We start from the raw sequence: 15,757 nt of genomic DNA, 5'->3' as shown, positions 1-15,757 counted from the left end.
TGGCAGCTGGAAAAAGCCATTTATGTTCCTGTGCCGAATCTTGATCTGCCTGTAGGGTTGTGCAGGAAGACGAGGATGATGAATAACTGATGTATTTATTTCCAAGATAGGATCTTTTTGTTTCGTTTCTGGAGACTTCTGGCATGTTAAGATTCTTTTGTTTTTGATATTAAACTTGTTTACTTGTTGCATGATTACAAAACCCCAGAATGAACTTCAGATTATGAAAATCCAACCATTGTTAGTCCAAATTGCCATGGACTCGGTCAGAGGGGTCAGGATTTTAAAAAGCCCCCCCCCCCAAGACGGGTTAAGGGTCGAAAAATAGGAACCCTAGAATGGGGTCCGCATGATGAACAAACTCCAGAATGAACTTTAGATCATGAAAATCCAAAGATTATCGGCTGAAATCAATCCGAGTTTGACACCGGAAATTGGTATTTCCCACCGGAAGTCAATGGAAACTACTTCAATTCGCTTTAAGTGCATCATAGATGGGGTCGGCATGATGAACAAAAAACAGAATGAACTTCAGATCATGAAAATTCAAAGATTATTGGCTGAAATCAATCCGAGTTTGACACCGGAAATTGGTATTCCTCACCGGAAGTCTATGAAAACTACTTCGAATCGCTTAAAGTGTATCACAGATGGCTTCGGCGTTGTGAAAAAACACGAGAATGAACTTCAGATCATGAAAATCCAAAGATTATTGGCGGAGATAGCCATGTTCTCATCATAGGGGGTCAAGGGGTCGGAAAATTTGAAGCACAACATTTTTTGATGGCTTGGTCCATCAACCCAAAACAACCAAAAAAAAATCAATTTTAGCATACCAAATCCTACGGGATGACATGTCATACCACACATAAGGAAAAGATTGATACCTATTTCGGAAGAAAAGCCTCGAAAATTCGTATTTGGCGTGTTTAGTTTATTTAGCAGAAGCGTGACATCGTCGCGCGTATAGATCGCCGTTAACGCGTCAAAATTAAAACCCAGATAAAAATGGTCGCTTAAAATGATAAAAGTTACATTACAATCAAAATCATGCGAAATTACCCAGTTCAAAAACGTCATTCCCATGTTCCTGTTATCGTGGAATTCATGATATGTGTTTTAGGTCTATAGGAGCCACGGTGGATAAGTGAATAAGAAACTGGCTCGCTAGCCTGGAGGTCGCGGGTTCGATCCCGGTGTTTGCCCAGAAAGTTCATCAGGATTTTCCGGCGTGGTGTCCCCTTGTCAGTGGTGCAGAACGAAGGGCCGACAAGGACAGCTTTGTAGTCGTTCGGATGGGACGAAAACCGCAGGCCCCGTGTACACATTGGAGAGCACGTAAAAGATCCCTTGGCAGTTGGAATTCGATATAAGAGTAGGTCGTAGCGCCCCTGTTCGGGCACAATTTCCGTCATAGCATACTGTATGACGTATGCCCGTCTTCGTTAGCCCAGTCAAAGTAGAGCGGTAGGACGTTAAACCCCATTTCATTACATTTCTATTTTCTTCTATGTTAACGTTCCCAAGAACGGGGCACAAATGTAGAAGACGAATATATACATTTAATAAGATATAGTTTTTATGTATTAAATGTAGAAGATGAATATATACATTTAATAAGATATAGTTTTTATAAATTAAAGATTACATTTTTAAACGGGTATGCTTGCACGAGAACTTGTGATATCACTTCTAATTTCAGGGGTTCACACACCTAAGAAAGTTGTGTTGTACTTTTGCATCTTCGGATTTCAGTCTCGATTTACCAGAGTGTTATGACAGCTGTTCTGTTTTTCAGAAATTAGGGTAGTTTTGGTCGGGAAAACTGGTAAAGGTAAAAGTGCATTGGGAAACAGTTTACTGCAGTCTGAGTCATATTTCCATTCATCATCGACGGGTGAATCTGTTACATCCAAGTGTAGCATCGGTCATCTGAATATGCAGAACGGCAAGAGGTTGGTTGTAGTTGACACGCCGGGTTTGTTCGATAATCGGGTTAGCATCGCAGAAACATCAAAAGAATTGATTCGCTGCGTTGCTCTTGCATGCCCTGGGCCACATGCCTTCTTGTTTGTTCTGAGTATTGATAGATTTACCAAAGAAGAACTGGATACGGTAGAACATCTAACAAAATTGTTTGGAGAAGATGTAATGAAGTTCGTCATCGTCGTCTTTAACCACAAAGACTCGTTAGAGTATGAGAAGAAAACCCTTAAAGAGCACATAGAATCATCACCAGATGTGCTACAAAAGCTAATCTCCAGATGTGACGGCCGAACTACAGCGATTAATAACCGTGTTCCAATTGGATCGAATGAGGATGATATTAATGCAATTTTACGTTTGGTAGAACAGACCACACTTTCTAATCGAAGTAAATACTACACCGAAAAAATGTTTGAAGCAGCCGAGGAGGTTTTCCAAAATAGAGTAAAAGAAATTGAAGCAGAATGGACCAGAAAAGGTATAAAACTAACGGAGTATGAAATGAGAGAGAAGGTTCAAAAGGAAATCGAGGAAAATGATGGCATTCTAACAACATTCGCTAAAGGTATAGAAAAGACACTTGTTAAATCTCGTGAAACACTTAGAGATGCGTGGAACTGGGTAACAAGTGGATTTAAATAACAAGGCATTGTTGTTGTCTTAACTTTGTAGTTTTTAAAGTGTTGAATTATTCTTTTCGTTAATGGGTGGTGAATTGTATGACACGAATGTTAACTTCATATTTGTAATAATTTAATAAATAGTGTAGATATTTCATATTTGTAATAAATGATCTGTAAACTTACTACTGATCTGTATGGTTAATTAAACCCTTAGTAAAATACAAGCGTATATAGTACAATCCATCAAAATGGGCAATCGAATGTTTAATTGAAATCTGGGTAGCGCAATTGACCATGAAGGACAACCTGCATGTTTAATTAAATGTTACATAACATGTAGTAGCATACTACGATAATCCAATTAAACGTCATTTATATGAAAATTATTGTCAAAGCACGTAGTCTTTAACAAGATAACATCCCAATCTAATTGCAGTCTCAAAGTGCCTACACAATATCGTGTGCTGCAATGCGGTAATACAAATGGAATCAAATGAGGTTTAAAGTCCTACCGTTCTGCTCCGACTGGACTAATGCAGACGGGGTAAGGCAGTTGTGTACAGAAAATGAGACTGTATGTTTGGTCATGGTTGCTGTTACCAATCATTGGCCGTGTGCTGTAATACAGATACAGAAACATCGTTGCATTGTAAAATTAGCTCTACATATTTAGTCATAGTTGATTTATCCATCGTGAGTCAAGCAATATAGGGAAATTTGTTTTAACGCCCATTCGAAACAAAGTAGGCCATTTCGGTAGCAGCATATGATATAATTTTATTTCAATGTTTCGCTTGGGTATAGGGGATCTTTAACAGTGGGAAGAAACCAGGGGACTTGGTCAAAACCTATGAGGTTATGCAATCGAATCTACTCCCTATCACGTACAAGTGTGGGATTGAAACAACGCCACCCTGTGTTCTTAAACTCGTTGAACCATTGCGCCTCCGCCACCTTTCAGTCTCTTTTCACGAAATAATCCCACTACTCTAAATCTTATGCTATGTTCGTGCTACGATTGAAATCGTGGTTTTAATCGTGGAGTAATAGTAGTGATCATATCAGGGCTTATCTTGTATTGAGTTCAGTCGTAGCAATCGTGTTGACCGTATCGAAACGTATTGAAACGTAACAGATCGTGGACTCAATAGGGACAAACCGCACAATAGTATCATAACGTATCGTACGACACTGGGAACCTGGCATTAGCAAGGAGAGATACACTCTTTCATCAATATACCAATGGGACTACCTGCGTAACAAACCAGCGGCTGCCAGGCAGGATAAGCCCACATTTTCCAAGAGATGGATAGAGAACAAGCTAAAAACAAAAACGATTTTTTGTACAATCCGGGGCCCTAATCCAGAAAGTTATGATCTGAAATGCGCAAATATCAAAAGGGGCTGAGATGTCTGGAATATGAAGATATGTTAAAAGTTTCATTAAAATTGGATAAAAATTGTGACCTCTAGAGGGTCCATAACCTTTGAATTACATACGTATATACAATTTGCATACAAAGAGTGGCCATTTTGTCGGACAGTTTAATTTCGATTTTCCCGAAATTCCAACTCAATCTTCATTATGGTGGAATGGTGATATATTTAAACGGTTTTTAAAATCGGAAAAAAATTGAGACCTCTAGATAATCCAGAAGCTCAAAATGCGATTTTTCGACCAATCAGGGGCAATAATCCAGGAAGTTTCGATCCGATATGCGCAAATAACGACAGGAACCACGATCTTTGGGTTATAACCATGCATTTCAAGTTTCATCAAAATCGTATCAAAATTGTGACCTCTACATGGTCCTCTACATAAACTTACATTTCAAGTTTCAACAAAATCGGATAAAAATTGTGACCTCTTTAGGGTCCACAACCTTGATATACCATATTTTAACGCTATTTTTACAATATTCGCGTACAAGCGGCGGCCATTTTGTCCGGCAGTTTTGGTCCGATTTTCACGAAATTCGAACTCAACCTTCATTACAGCGTAACAGTGATATAATCAAACATTTTTTATACGCCCACATTTTCATGTGGACGTATATTGTCGTCGCCCCTGTCCGTCCACAATTGTTTGTGAACAGTCTACAGGTCACAATTTTTATCCGATTTCAATGAAACTTGAAATATAGGTTTATCACTCTTAAGATCTCGGTTTCGTGCGATATTGGCATGTATCGGACTGTAACTTCATGGAATATGGCCCCTGATTGTACGAAAAATCACATTTTTAGCTTGTGAACACTGTAGAGGTCACAATTTTTATCCGATTTGGTTTAAACTTGAAATGTATGCTTATAACCCAACGATCTCGGTACCTTTCGATATTCGCGCATATCGGAACATAACGTCCTGAATTATGGCCCCTGATTGTACGAAAAATCGCGTTTTTAGCTTGTGGACCCTATAGAGGTTATAATTTTTATCCGATTTAAAAAACCGTATTAATGTATCACCGTTACACCCTAACAACGGCTAAGGTCGAATTTCGTGAAAATCGGCCCAAAACAGACAAGACAAAATGGCCGACCCTCGTTCTCAAATAGCGTAAAAATATGGTATATCAAGGTTGTGGACCCTATAGAGGTCAAAAATTTTATCCGATTTTGTTGAAACTTGAAATGTAAGTTTATAACCCAAAGATCGTGGTTCCTTTCGATATTCATGCATATTGGAACGTAACTTCCTGAATTATGGCTCCTGATTGTACGAAAAATTGCGATTTTAGCTTGTGGACCCCATAGAGGTCATCATTTTTATCCGATTTAACAAAACGTATTATTATATTACCGTTTTACCCTAAGGACGGCTAAGTTCGAATTTCGTGAAAATCGGCCCAAAACTGACAGACAAAATGGGCGCCCCTCGTTCTCAAATAGCGTAAAAATATGGTATATCAAGGTTGTGGACCCTATAGAGGTCACAATTTTTATCCGATTTTGTTGAAACTTGAAATGTAAGTTTATAACCCAAAGATCGTGGTTCCTTTCGATACTCCTTTCGATGATTGTACGAAAAATCACTTTCTTTTTAGCTTGTTCTCGATCCATCTCTCGAAAATGTGGGGTATTCTGCCTGGCAGCCGCTGGTTTTTAAATCGGATAATAATTGTGACCTGTAGAGTGAACACAAGCTAAAAAAGGCGATTTTTCGTACAATCAGGGGCCATAGTTTAGGAAGTTAAGATCCGATATGACGAATATCGAAAGGAACCAAGATCTTTGGGTTATAACCATGCATTTCAAGTTTCATCAAAATCGGCACACAATTGTGACCTCGACAGGGTCTACAACCTTGATATATCATATTTTTACAATATTCGCGTACAATTGGTCCGATTTTCCCGAAATTCGAACTCAACCTTCATTACGGCGTAACAGTGATTTTTTTTAAATCGGATAATAAGTGTGACCTCCAGAGGGACCACAAGCTAAAAAATGGCGATTTTTCGTACAATCAGGGGCCATACTTCAGGAAGTTACGATTCGATATGCGCAAATATCGAAAGGAACTGTGATCTTTGGGAGAGAAACCTATATTTCAAGTTTCGTTGAAATTGGATAAAAATTGTGACCTGAAGATTGTCCACAAACAAATTGTGGACGGACGTCCGGACGGAAAAACAGGGGCGACGCCATAATACAACCAGATAAAAATGTGGGCATATAAAAAAACAAGATTACACCAATGATAAAGATGTTAAGGAACAAACGTAGTTGTTCTAAACTCCTTGTGGTATGTCAAACAAATCGGGTTGGTATATTGTTTTGGGTGGTACTGGTTCAGATTTCTGCAAGAGCTTGCAATGCGTGGGTGGACGAATTGACGTGTAAATGTGATACTATGTAGATGATACTCTAACTTCCTTAGAAAATAGTCACTCACAGATCTCGCCCTAATCTACGAGAATTGGCTAAAAGTGTCTAAGCCTGGATAATTGGATTGAAACAAACTCTTGCCACCAGCAAGTACAATCATTGAATGAATCATAGACATAAGAACTACAACTGTAGTGTTATTATTGTCTTCGTGCCATACCATCTTGCGAACCTACGCATTGGAATCACCAGTCATGGACAAAACTGACTACAAGGCAGTGATCATGTACCTGCAACTCAAAGGACCAACCCCAACACAGATACATGCCGATATGGTCTCCACTTTTGAGGACGATGCCCCCTTCCTTTTCACCATAAAGAATAAGTGGGCTGCGGAATTTAAACCTGGCAGGGAGAGCCTTGACAACGACGCGTGTCACGGAAGGCCATCAACAGCAACCATTTAAGAAAACATTACATGGTGATGGCTGATTGACCACTCGACATATCGCCAGGTATTGAGAGGGTTGAGCATATTATGGCCAACGAGTTAGGAGTGACAAAAGTTTTTTCAAGATGCATGGGTGCCGAAGCCTTTGACAGCAGGTCAGAAATGTATGTATCAGATTCCAGACGTCCCGTGAAAATCTGTACAGATTCTGGTAATTTTTTGGCTTCGTCATGATGATGTCATGTTAGCTGTGAAATTTTTATACGCCAACATTTTCATGTGGACGTATATTGTCGTCTCCCCTTTCCGTCCGTCCACAATTGGTTTGTGGACAGTCTACGGGTCACAATTTTTAACCGATTTTTATGAAACTTAAAATATGTTTTTATGCAAAAGATTTAGGCCCCTTCCGATATTCGAGCTTATCGGACCGTAATAACCTGGATATCGCGTTTTTAGCTTGTGGATCCCTCTAGAAGTCACAATTCTTTTCCTACTGTAAAATCCATTCAGATATATACACCGTTACACCGTAATGATGATCGAAACTGCCTGACAAAATGGCCACACCCCCTACGCAAATAGTGTAAAAGTATGTAACACCAAGGTTGTGGACACTCTATAGAGTCAAAAAATTTTTCTCCGATTTAGATGAAACTTAAAATATATGTTTATATGGCAAAGATTTCAATTCCGTTCGATATTCGTGCATTTTAATTCGATTTAAAAAAAGAAATCATATGTATCTGCGTTCGGCCGGGTACGAAAATCGGACCAAAACATCCCGTCCTAATGATCGCTCCCCGTTGCGCAAATGTGTGAAAAGTTTTGGACGCTCTCGAGGGGACAATCTTTTTCCGATTTTGATAAAACTTACAATATATGGTTATGTCCCAAAGATATCGGTTCCTGTTGATATTGTAGCATTTCAGTCCGTAACCTTGTGGAATATGTCCCCTTATTGTACGAAAATCGTTTTTTAGCTTGTTATATGGCCATCGACTGCAAAATGTTGGCGTATCATGATGCATGGCAACCGCTTGTTAAGAAAATTAGCCCGGGGCCCAAATTTCTCACATGGGGCCCAATTGTGTGACACATCTATAATTCGTATGATATTAGATACATGTAAAGTATTTATTTAATCCATAGAACCAATTTGAATCCCACATGTGCGAACCCATTGAACCCCATACTTTATTGATCTAAGATATAAGAAATACTGTCCACTACACGTACACTACATATATACACGTATTTAATTACGGACGTAATAATTTCCACATGCAGTGACCATGTTCTTGATTAAATACAATTTGCACAGTTAGCTGTACGAGGGTATATACGACGAGGGACGGACGGGTGGGGTGGGAGAGGGGCAGAGAACCGCGAATGGGCTCATCGAATTCAGCCGCTGCCGAGGGTGTTCCTGTTTAGTTCAAGTTTCTGCATTGTTGATGTTCCTGTTGTGTATCTGTTTGATATTCGGTTAAATGCTATATTTACTAAACTGATCTACTGTTATCACTAATTGTGATGCTTGTTATCGGGAGGTCATGCTACTACATAATATACTATTCAAAAAAAGTAGGGGATATTTGATTTTGGGGGCATAATACTAAAATATGCAAATGACTACGAAAAAAGTCACTATAGAACCTAACAGAAGAAACATTTCCAGTTACATGTGACGCCCAAACGCACCAATAGCTACCGCATGGAATGCAGGTGATGCTTGGGATCATCATGGGGGTCCAACCCAAGATTTGCACGACTCTTGACTTTGAATGTTACAGTCATTGTGGCATTGGATTCCAGGGTGGAAACATCAGTTTAATTGTTTTAGTGACCAGAAAACAAATTTTGATATGCGTCGGCTTACCCAAAATGAAAGGTTACGTGCCCTTGGCATGCTACAGATCGGCACAACACAGGCGGTTGTGGCGCGGACGATGAATGTTTCTCAGTCTGTCATAAGCAGGCTATGGTCCAGATACCGTGATACACAATCTGTACAGGACAGACCACGCTCAGGTCGACCAAGGGCGACAACTCAAGCCCAGGATCGATTTATCTGTACCTTGGCCTTGAGAAATCGTGTCATCACAGCAAATCAGATCAGCGCTCGTCTTCAAACAGACACTGGTGTGAGAGTGAGTGGCCAGACGATTCGGAATCGACTGCATAGGGGTCACCTTCGCGCCCGACGTCCTCGCGTGATCCCTTGTTTGAGAGATCATCACATTCAGGCAAGACGTCGTAGGTGTAGGGATCGTCAACACTGGGATAATCGACGCTGGAGCAATGTGATGTTTTCAGATGAGTCAAGGTTCACTGTTGATTTTTTGGACAGACGTAGGAGGGTGTGGCGTCGTCGAAACGAGCGCTTCCAAGACGTTAACGTCATCAGACATGATCGATTTGGGGGTGGTTCTGTTATGGTGTGGGGAGGCATCACTGTTGCTGGAAGAACGGCTTTACATGTTGTTGCAGGGCGTGTTACAGGCCAGTACTACCGGGACAACATCTTGGCAGTCCATGTTGTGTCGTTCGCACGACGTCATGGCCGCCGTTTCATCTTCCAGGATGACAACGCAAGATGTCACAGGGCCAGGATCGTTACAGGTTACCTCCAACAACAGAACATCACCACATTACCTTGGCCTGCACTGAGTCCCGACCTCTCCCCCATCGAGCATGTCTGGGACATGCTTGGACAGAGGTTACGTCAACGTCAACAACGTCCTGCCAATGTCCAAGAACTTGCTGCTGCGTTGCAACAGGAATGGGACAATCTGGACCAAAATGACCTTAGACGTCTCATTAGGAGTATGCCACGTCGGATCAATGCTTGTTTGGCAAACAGAGGAGGATTTACCCGTTACTGACTTGGTTGTGATGCTGTGGTAACTTTGCTGTTTGACCCCGGGTATCATTTTACCCTTATAATGGTCAGTCTGTACCTTACTTAGTCTAACGATCATTTGGAATAAATCGATGAATGTGAACTTCATTTCATTTTGTCATTTGTTTCTTCGTCAGTTTCATTAGGTGACTTTAATAACACTTAAAAATCAAATATCCCCTACTTTTTTTGAATAGTATATGTTGGGGTGGAGAACGGCGACAAAGCGGGATTCGTCCGAGGCCCAAATGTGCCTGTTGTATTTCTGTATCTACATACATACATCTTCGATTTTATTTATATAGATATAATACAAGTCTGTTGACAAGATGAATAATCCTTGAATCGGTATATTCCGACGTGGTAATCATCCTGAACAATACTCCTGGGCCACAATTCGACGGCTTAAAACATTTACGGGGTAATGCTGGTTAATTTGATACAGCATATGCGAGTCTGGGGAGCGGCGCCGAAGCGTTTTAAGCGAACATGCACGCACATACATGTTTTGTCTTCCGCGTCGGGGCGTTTAGTTATAGTTGGGGATTTCAATATTCACCTCGATATCCCACTTGACAGACATACAAAGAAATTCACTGAACGCTTTCAGTCTTACTCAGCAGCATATAAATGAGTCTATTCATCGCGCAGGGCATACCCTAGACATTATTATTACGAGAATCAATGATAATTTACTAAATTCCGTTCATGTTAAAAATGATTTGATCCCCGATCATTACAGTGTTTTTGCTACACACTGGCGCTTTATAAACGCACTATATCTTTCCGAAAATCTAAAAACATTGATGGAGAGCAATTGTTAAAGACGACATACCCTATGAGCAGTTACATGAACATGATAATATTCATCATAAAATTGAAGAACAATATAATAAAATTCTTATTAATTTATTAGATAAACATGCACCGGTTCAAACTAAAAGTATAACTATCAAATCAAATAGAAATTGGTTTAATGACGAAATTCAGAAATGTAAACAGAAGAAAAGAAAAGCGGAAAATCAGTGGCGAAAATCAAATCTAGAAATACACAGGCAAATACATGTATATATAAAATGTGAAAATGAGACTAACACTACAATAAGAAATGCAAAACGTCGTCATGTTATGAACAGTATTCTTGAAAAATGGCGGAAACCCGTGAAATTCTCAAGATTATCAACAAAAATCTAAATAAAGGCGGACCAGAACAGACTCTCCCAGTAAATCGGGACTCTGAAGTTTTGGCAAATGGTTTTGTTAATTTTTTCACAACCAAAGTTGATACTGTACGATCAGGTCCAGGAACAATTCCACTCGCTGACTCTCAGGATAGTAATACTTACTCTGCCGTGCAACTCACAACATTTAGATCCGTATCTAATCTGGATATAAATACGATAATCAAAGCATCATCGTTAGCATCGCGCACTCTAGACCCCATTCCTACTTGGCTACTACAACTGTGTCTTAAAGTGATGGTCCTAGCTATCACGGATATTGTAAATTCCTCTCTGGCTTCTGGCTGTATGCTGGGGGTTCTAAAAGGGGCGTTAATGTTTCCGCTACTAAAAAAGCCCAGCATTGATAAAGAATTACTAAAGCATTACAGACCGATTTCTAATCTTTCTTTTCTTTCCAAAATTATTGAGAAAGCTGTTGCATCCGAATTTAAGAGGCATAACAATAACCTCAACGAAGTATTTCAATCTGCATATAGAAAACAAAAAAGCAATGAAACCGCTTTATTGCGTGTTCAAAATGACTAACTAAACGATATGGATAAGAATCAAACATCAGTACTAGTCCTGCTTGATCTAAGCGATGCGTTTGATACGATAGACCACCAAATTATTTTTAAAAGATTGCTGAAGAACATTGGTGTAAGTCGACTAGGCCTTAATGGTTTCTGCCATACCCTGAAAACCGTACGCATACAGTTGTTATCAAAGGTTCCCCATCCAACTCAACGGTATTAAAGTATGGCGTGCCACGGGATTCCGTTCTCGGTCTTTAACTACCATCTGTACGTCGACGACACTCAAATTTATATAGCTTATTTATCAGATATTCGCACATGGTTTGACTCAAATTTATTAAAACTCAAAGATGACAAAACAGAACAGGCAGCAACTACTAAAATCGAAAACAGAAAACTATCAAATTAGCAATATCTCTATTACACCAACATATTCTGTAAAGAATCTTGATGTTTATTTTTACTCTAATCGAGACTAATCAGATTTATTATTATTACTGGAAAAATTAGATCTTTCATTAATAGTGAAACGACTAAAATGCTGGTAAGCACTGTGGTTACATCAAGATTGACTACTATATATCACTTTTGTACAATCTTCCTGAAAATATAATTAAACGACTTCTGAAATATCTCCATTGGATTCCAGTCCGTCAACGTATCAATTTTAAAATACTGTCTATTACTTATTCTGCTCTAAATGACGATTCTTCACCTTAATGCATAACCCTTCGATCACAATCAAACAACCTCTTAATTTGGCCTTTCTCAAATGGAATTTTGTGGATTAATGTGTTGTAATTGTATATATTAGTTGTATATATGTAAAGCGCCTGAGAGTAGCTAGCTAAGTTGAATTGTATTTCAAAACGTTTTACGTATCCCAAATCACCGAACTTTACGAACGAACTTTACCTTGAAATATTTACTTCAAATCTGCTATTTTCGAATTTCGAAAATTACGTCATTGACATTTCATCTCGGAAGTAAAACCAAATTGACGTCTTTAATATTTGTACGATTTTCATGAACTGGGAATGTTTGTCAATCGAATCGGGAGTGTCACCATCTTGAAACGTGAAAAATCACTAAGGCTTTTGCGATATTTTACTTACATTTTCTGAATCCTTGAAGGAATGCCTAAAAATTTAACGGAGTAGAATTTTGATTTCGGTCAATTGATGGTCACCATTTTGAATTGAATATGAAAAAAAGAAGAAAAATCCACGTTAACGGACGTGAAAATGAACACAATAGGCCGTAGTTTGAATAATACCTCTCCTATTTCCGAAATGAATACATTTCTGGATAGTCAGGATCAGGGTCAAATTTGAAAATTTCAAAACTTCGAATTTCGTTTTTGACATTTTTCATGTCGACAAAATTGTTTACAAGACAATTTATTACTTAATTTTTTAAATTGACAAATTTGACCTACATATTCAAACAGCTAAGGCCAATCGGATTCCAAAAATATAAGTTCCATTCAAAATTATATCATTTCATTTTTCAATATTTTACAACTAATTTTGAGTTTTTTCCTGCCATGTTCATTTCATTTTCTGATCCGTCTCGTTTTTAAACGGTTTAATCGATTTGTCTGAAACTTCTGGAACTGGAAGTCAGTTGGATTACAGTAATACAAGTCTCGGTTATTTCCTAATAACCTAAAAAATAAAATGAAATGAAATGAAATGGGGTAGAACAGTAGGACGTTAAACCCCATTTCATTTCATTTTATTTTTTAGGTTATTTTTTCGCTCGGGTGAAATGTTTCGCGCTATATTTAAGCTTATATTTTCGAGAATTTTTGAGCGATGTTAATAATTATTTTTTCTTCTTGAAATTCTATGTATAACCAGTGACATGTGACAGGAGACAGGAAGTGACCGGGAATATGAAAGCTTTCATATCTGCCTAGCATATCTAGTTATTATTATTTTTTTTGTGTGTTTTCTCCACAAATCGGATTTCTCATAATCTAGCCATAGGATCTTTCTGAAACTTTTAACTATCCCCCCCTCAAAATAAAAATGGTTGGTGGCTGCTCATTAAATATATTTTCAAAACGTTTTTGGAATATGAAATCACCGAATTTTACGAAAGAAAAAAATAGCTACATAGCTATAACTTTTTAACGTAATTTACTAAATCTTTTTTCTTTGAGTACCTTGAAATATTTATTTAAAATCTGCTATTTTCGAATTTCGAAAATTAGGTTATTGACATTCCGTCCCGGAGGTAAAAAAACAAAACAAATTGACGACTTCTTTAATATTAGTACGATTTTCATGAAATTAAGAATCAAAGTAGATCAGATTGCCTTCAATATTTATTTTTGTACTAGATAAGAAATTACTGATGCGTACACATAATATGGAGTTTGTTGATCGAACAGGAAGTGCCAACACATTGAAACGTGAAAAATCCATAAAGCTTTTATTTTATTTAATTACATGGGAGTTACATTTTCTGAATCCTCGAAGGAATGCCTATAAAAAATTCAGAGTAGAATTTTGATTTATGCCAAATGATGGTTACCATTTTGAATTGAATATGAAAAAAAGTGAAAAATCCACGTTTAAGGACAAGCAAATAAATAGAATAGGTCGAAGGTGGCTAGGTGGGTAAGGCGCTGGCTCGCTAGCCTAGAGGTCGGGTGTTCGATCCTTGCATTGGCCGAGAAAGTTCATCCCGATTTTCCGACGTGGTTTCCCCTTGTCAGTGATGCAGGACGGAGGGCCTGACAAGGACGGCTGTCTAGTCCTTCGGATGAGACGAAAAACCGAGGTCCCGTGTAAACATTGGAATGCACATAAAAGATCCCTTGGCAGTTGGAATTCGATATAAGAGTAGGCGATAGTGCCGCTGCCCGGGCAAAATTTCCCTCATAGCACACTGTATGGCGTATGCCCATCTTCATTAGCCCAGTATAAGAGCAAAACAGTAGGACGTTAAACCCCATTTCATTTCATTTCAGAATAGGTCGTAGTTTGGAAAATTCGTCTCTTATTTACGAAATGTGTTCATTTCTGGATAGCCGGGATCAGGGACAAATTTTTGGTATTTCATAAATAATTTAGGTATCGTATAATAGTCCAAGGTGTTACATTCAGTTACTATATGTCGCTTAAACAATTTACAATATTTATTTTAAATACTGCAACAAAAGCGTTAATAAAAGTTTCTGTTCCAAAAAGAAATATCATATTTTCAACGGAGCCATGTTTGAGAGCAACACGTTCTGCAAAATGTATCTTATTTGGTAATCTGTTATTTTTATGCCAAAGCATCTCTTATCTGGAACATACTACTTTATAATATTAGAACCTGTTCATCGTTGACCTTTTTTTTTAGAAACTTTTCAAAACGCGCCTGTTTCCAGAGGATTGTCTTCTAACATTTTAATCATTTTATGTGTAATTTTCCTAGACCCTGATAGCGTTCTTACTACGATGTAGTGACCGTACGGCGACCAGAAACTGCACAAGGTCGCCGGCAAACGTGAACACAATGCTAGAAAATGTCGCCTAAATAGAGCCGCGTTCTCACAGCTTCCCATGCCAGATCGCAGAACCTTGGCGGTGGTTTTGATCAAGCTCAAAACAGAGAGAATTATTTAGTGCACATGGTAAAAATAATAGTAGTAATTAAGTTTAATAATAATAATAATAATAACTAGATCTAATTAAATTTGATTAAATCTAAACTGAAGACTCGCCTGTTTAGTAACTCATATAAATAGAATCGTGCGCGTACCATTGTGTAAATATGACTGTACAGCGCTTAGAAGTAACTATTGTTATAGTGTAGCGCTTTAAAAATGAAATTATAATAATAATAATAATTGTTAAAAGCCAGTAACAACAATATAACTACAGTATTACAAACTTTTCACCTGGGGAGTTTGTGAATTGTGGTAATGCATTTAAACATTTAGGTAATTTTACGGTTTGTTCGCTACGAGTCGCTCGCTTTATATCCCAAACGATTATTTAAATTTTATGTATAATTTTGAAGGTAAAATAATTCTATTAAATTTCTAATAGATATAAGCAAGTATGATTCTTTTAATAACAATGTTTTGGTTTATAGCTCAAAAAAGTAATATTGATAATTTTGCCATTGAAATCGATTCGAACTAGAAATAGGAATTTTAAAGATAATAAATGATTGCAAATTAGTCTGAAATAAATTGGCTAA

The 15,757-nt window shown here is 38.1% G+C and overlaps 2 protein-coding genes and 1 non-coding gene across 3 annotated transcripts in view; 2 read left to right on the top strand and 1 right to left on the bottom strand.

Annotated features, from left to right (window-relative positions):
- The window catches only part of LOC126826748 (GTPase IMAP family member 9), a 132,834-nt gene extending 130,043 nt beyond the window's left edge, over positions 1 to 2,791 (top strand). The window contains exon 4 of the mRNA XM_056102521.1: positions 2,633 to 2,791. The gene's annotated coding sequence lies outside the window, so the exon portion shown is untranslated. The remainder of the gene's footprint in view (positions 1 to 2,632) is intronic.
- LOC130010449 (GTPase IMAP family member 8-like) overlaps positions 1 to 15,757 on the top strand; it is an 89,151-nt gene that overhangs the window by 20,759 nt on the left and 52,635 nt on the right. The gene's annotated exons all lie outside the window — the stretch shown is intronic.
- The window catches only part of LOC126826766 (uncharacterized), a 58,007-nt gene that overhangs the window by 28,643 nt on the left and 13,607 nt on the right, over positions 1 to 15,757 (bottom strand). The window lies entirely within an intron of this gene.

The sequence above is a fragment of the Patella vulgata genome, chromosome 7 (genome assembly GCF_932274485.2).
Source record: "Patella vulgata chromosome 7, xgPatVulg1.2, whole genome shotgun sequence".
In the NCBI taxonomy this organism is placed as follows: domain Eukaryota; kingdom Metazoa; phylum Mollusca; class Gastropoda; family Patellidae; genus Patella; species Patella vulgata.
This window is presented reverse-complemented; position numbering and strand designations above follow the sequence as displayed.